This window comes from Gossypium arboreum, chromosome 8, assembly GCF_025698485.1.
Source record: "Gossypium arboreum isolate Shixiya-1 chromosome 8, ASM2569848v2, whole genome shotgun sequence".
NCBI classification, from domain to species: domain Eukaryota; kingdom Viridiplantae; phylum Streptophyta; class Magnoliopsida; order Malvales; family Malvaceae; genus Gossypium; species Gossypium arboreum.
Genome location: NC_069077.1, coordinates 135965508 through 135971284, shown reverse-complemented (window position 1 = coordinate 135971284; position 5777 = coordinate 135965508).

The following is a 5777-nucleotide window of genomic DNA, read 5'->3' as shown; positions in this document are numbered from 1 at the left end:
TTATATTTATTGGAAATGTTTGTAATTTCTTTAAAGATTGTACCTGGACAAGGCACTTATTATCATTCTACGAAGGACAACATATGCATACTCTACATTGTGAAAGTTGCAAGTGCCCATCACTTGTTCCAACAATAAGGAGTGGTAGCAACTTGATCAGGAGAAATGATAGTTTGAGTTAGTGCAAGAAATTTGAATGATCAAGAAAACCTCGATCAGCTTTATAAAATAGATTTGAAGGGTAAGAAGCATCGATGCACAAAGCGTTCACAGTGTGTTGTGCTCTAGGGCCAGTGAACTCGGTATTTCATCTATAGGAACATTATCTAGGATATTAATTTCCATCCCAATAAGGTATGAATGCAATGGTTTGTGCAAATGGGTCTATTGCGGTTATATGAGGTTTTGGTCGACTAGCGCAACTTCTTTAGCCAAAGCTAGAGCCACCATACAACAATTCGAGCTGGAGCCATATGTCAAATCTACCTTCTAGGGCCTTGCGGCCCCTTCTGCCCTTTTGACATTTTATCTAATTGGGTATTTATTTCATGTTGGTGATGGATCCAATCATAGTAACACTCTTCCTTCATCACTTATGACACTAGTGATGGAAAATATACTTATAAGTTTAGAATTTACGTAGCTTTTCGATCTGACGAGTCCCTACACACTTCAACTCCTTTGCATATTGCATCATTATTCTCTAACAAGTCAATCAGGCGTGCAATTTAATATCTTCTTATTGATGCATGAAATGAATCATGGTGATGACAATGATACTCCAATCTAGGCACCAATGCAGTGGAATCCTGGAACCAAAAACTACTGGTATACAGAACTCTTTCACCACAACAACGTCACTATGTTATTTTGAATCCATTGATGTAATGTTACTTTTGTCTCATTTATTTTTGGGTCTACTTATTTAGTTATCAAATTAGTGAGCTATAATTTTGTAAGACAAGGTCAGAATGATTTCGGGTTCCCCTGTTCTGAATTTGGAAAATCATAAAAAAATTGGATAAAAATAATTAGAGGCTTAAATTTATATGTTTAGAATCCTGAATAAGTCTATTTTCAAGATAAACAAACGAGGACATCATTCGAATCTTGTACGAGAAGATAATTAATTTTTAGTGAAGAAGGGTCGGAACTGTCAGACAGCAGAACAAGGAAGACTTCAATGAATAAAATTTATTTATTGGCCCAACCAAAAATTATGAAATTTTTATGGTAAGAAGACATATGAGTCTAGTTTCTGGGAAAATTTATGGATCTTAATTTGGAGTTCTGTAGCTCAAGATAAAAATAATTTAGTGACTATGACACAGATGGACAACTTGAATATTCACATAAGTAGATAGTGAAAATTATGGATAATGTTAACTACAAGTGTGTTGTTTATACTAAGGATGTGGATGGAGAGGAGGAGGAGGAAAATATACAAAAATATATGAATGACTCGTGTATAAATTGATCACATGCCCGATTATAATCGATAAGTGTTGGATTAGAAATGATATAATGTTTTATTTGGTATTTTTATTATGAAATTATGATTATCGTTATAATACAAAAATTGAACTTGTGAGTTTATATGGATAAATTTTACTGATTATTTGTTAATTTTATGAATTTCATGATGTGTTATTTCATATGTGTTGATGATAAAATCGTGAATAATGTAAAAACATGAAAATTGAATAAATGATCAAATTGAGCATTTTAGTTCAGTGACAAGATGAATTGAAGGAAAAGACCATGGTTGGACCATGGCAACAAGTGATAAGTGATAGCTTCGGCTACACTTATCTGATCAAGGAAAAGTGAAAGTGATAAGTGATAGCTTCGGCTACACTTATCTGATCAATGACAAATGACAAGTGAAAAGTGGTAGCTTCAGCTACCTGATCAGTGAAAAGTGGTAGCTTCTGCTACCTGATCAGTGAAAAGTGGTAGTTTCGGCTACCTGATCAGTGAAAAGTGGTAGCTCCAGCAACCTGATCTGTGAAAATGGTAGCTCCGGCTACCTGATCAGTGAATAGTGGTAGCTTCGGCTATAAGTGACAAGGGACAAGTGATTTCCGTATAAGACCATATCTGGGATATGGCATCGGTGTAATATATGCTACTATATAAGACCATATCTGGGATATGGCATCAGTGAGATATGTGATTCGTGTAAGACCATAGCTGGGCTATGGCATCGATATGTGATATATGATTACGTGTAAGACCATAGCTGGGCTACGACGTCGATATATGAAGATGTGTAAGACCATAGTTGAACTATGACATCGAGTAAACGAAGTACTCAATTCTGTAAGACGTTCACTAATTTGACAAAGTTTGGTAAGTGTTACATGGAATTATGTGATACTAGAAGTACGAGTTGATAAGATATGACTATAGAACTTGGTTGATAAATGAATTCATTTGTGATTATATAATTGTTCATCTTGAATGTACTGTCCATATGTATTGATAATTCAAACGTATTAATGAATAAAGTTCCGACATGGAATAAATTAAACACGAGACAAATAATTATGAAATTGAACTCGGAATTCATGAAAATGATGGTTATTGATATATGGAGACATGAGACATTGGTATATGAATATGGAAAATATTTGATAAATGTGTTTATTCATAATTATGGAATTATATACCTCATGTGTACTATTTGCATAAAGATGATATTTCAAATACTCGGTTATTTAAACTTAAATATGAAACAGTATGAATTCAAGATAAGTTGTTATAAAATATATTTAGATTACAGAGATATGGTTGATATATGTTGTATGATTACATAACGTGAAATTGTGTATATATATGAGAAACTTAATGAGAAATGAGCCCATACACGTTTCTTGTTATTTATATGAAGTGTATGACTGACAAGGGTGATGAAGTTATAAACAGAGAGTTACACGAGTTGAAAACACGGGCGTGTGACTCTCCAAAGTGTGAAAATTTTCTAAGTGTTGCAAAAGTTTCATATGTTTACGGTTTGGTCCCGAACCACCCTGAATGTATGTTTTGGGCCCCATAGGCCCATATAAGGGACGTTAAACATATGTATGAAAGTTTTTAATTTAGAAGAAATTTTATGGCTGATTTTTACATGATTGATCATATTAAGTTCGGTAATGCCTCGTACCCTATTCTAGGCTTGGAATACTGGTAGGGGGTGTTACACATTCACTTTGACATTAAGAACACTCATACTGTCAATTTCATGTCAAAACTGAAGTGGTACATGACAATTGGGCACCCTTCCATCTAACGAATCTCCAATTTAAATATATTACTAACTTTGAAGTTACTAAAACCTTAAAATGGACTTCAAGTTAAACCAAAACAAATGGTGCACGTGGCAAACATTGTAATAACCCAAATTTTACGGTTATCGGAAAAGTGTATTTTCAAGTCTCCGTTACTAAAAAATGGATCCGTAAATATTTATCAAAAATATTTAAAAAGTTAATTGAGTGGTTAATTAGAGTTTAATTAAGTGAATTTAGCTTAATTAAGGATAATTGGATAAAATGATTAAATTGAATAAAGTGTGAAAGTTTAATTGTAGATTAAAAGAAAATAAAAGGACCAAAATGAAAATTATGCCATTTAGCATAAGTGAGGCGACATATAAAGTAAAAATCTAAGATTTTACTTAGATTGTAATTATAATATATATATTTATTAGTAATAAATGATATTAAATTAATTTATTATAATTATATTATAAGATATTTATATGATAAATAAATTAGTATAAAGACAAATGTATAGTAAATAAAATATACAAGTGTGTGGATAAAAGTACATACATTTGTAATACATGTATTAGATATTAAAAAATATTTATTATTTTATAAAAGATATTTATTAATTAAATAATTATATTATAAGATTTTATATGATAAATATATTAAATAATGGCAAATGTATAGTTATAAATAAATACAAATGTGCTAATAATATACACATAAATAAATAAATAATACTTATTATTTAAGTATAAATACATATGTATATATATATATATAAGGAAATAAAGAAAAAAAAAAGAGGATAGAAATGAAGAAACAAAGCAAACGAAACAGAGAGAAGGGGAAGGAAAGAAAAAAAAAGAGAAAAGAAAGAAGAAAAGGGAAAATTTGAGGTGTGAAGCTTGAAATTTTAATAGGTAAGTCAATTTAGCCCTTTTTACTTAATTTTGATGTTTTAGAAGCTTTGGAATAAGATTTTGATGAAATTAAGTTTATATTTTGAAAGTTATTAGATTTCTAGATAATGTTCATGTTGAGTAAAATGATGAAATAAGGTTAAATTGATAGAAATTCAAGTTAGAAATGAAATAAGGATTGAATTGTAAAGTAATTCATAAGTTTTATGTTGAAGGGCTAATTTGAGGAAATTTCGAAACTAGTTAAATAAGCTGAAAATTTAGTAGTTAAATTTGAGTTGGGATGGAACTTGAATAGAAATAGAGTATGAATTAAGTTAGTAAAGTGAATGAATTAGTTAGGACCTAATTGTGAAAATGTTTGGAATTAAAGTCTAGTGCTGAAATTATGATTTCCAAAAGTTGTAAAGTAGTTTAAAGTGATAGAATAAAGTGTTAATTGAGAAAAATCAGCTCAATTGAGAGGCTAATTGAGTAGGGACAAAATTGTTATTTATTAAAGTTTAAGGGAAAAATGGTAATAAACAGCTTGCACTAAAATAATATTGGACAGCAGCTTGGACATCAGCAGTAGACTAACTTTGAAAAATCACCATAAATTGTATAAATCGAATTAGAATATGATAAAAGTATGCAATTAAAGCTTATTGAGTCTAGTTTCTCATAGAAGAAATAGTGTAAGCAATGGATTTGTAAATCATGAGATATAATGAATTTTGTAAGACAATGTCAGAATGAATTCAGGTTCCCTTGTTCTGACTTTGGAAAATCATCAAAATTTGGATAAAAATAATTATGGGCTTAAATTTATATGTTTAAAATTATGAATGAGTCTATTTTCAATATAAATAAACAGGAATATCATTCGAATTCCGTATGAGGAGATAATTAATTTTTAGTGAAGAAGGGTCAAAACTGTCAGACAGCAGAATAGGGGTAACTTTAAAGAATAAACTATACTTATTGGCTAAACCAAAAATTCTGAAAATTTTATGGTAATAAGATATATGAGTCTAGTTTCAGGGAAGATTATTTTATCTTAATTTGGAGTTCTATAGCTCCAGATATAAATAATTTAGTGACTATGACACAAATGGACAACTTGAATATTCATAAAAGTAAATAATAAAAATTATAGATGATGTTACTTACAAGTGTGTTATATACATTAAGGATGTGGAATGGAGAGGAGGAGGAGGAAAATATATATGAATTTTAATATCCATCTAGCATGGCTAATTTGCATGTTTTAGGCTTAAGGACTAAATTGAATAAAAGTAAAACTTCAGGGGGCAATTTTGTAAAAATGTCAAAATGACCAAATTGAAGGGAATGAATTGTTTTATTATCTAAATTACTAAATTGAATGAAATTTTCAATTTAAGATCGAGTGAAAATCGGGAAAATGGTAAATTACCAAAATGCCCCTAAATCTTGATATTTCTGCAATTTCGCTAGGTAAGTTCATGTAACTTGAATTATATTCTTAAATGCTTGAGATTGTATGTTATTGATGTGATATGATTTGAATGTTCGTTGTATGAAAATTAATGAAACATTGATATATTTGATAAAATGGGAA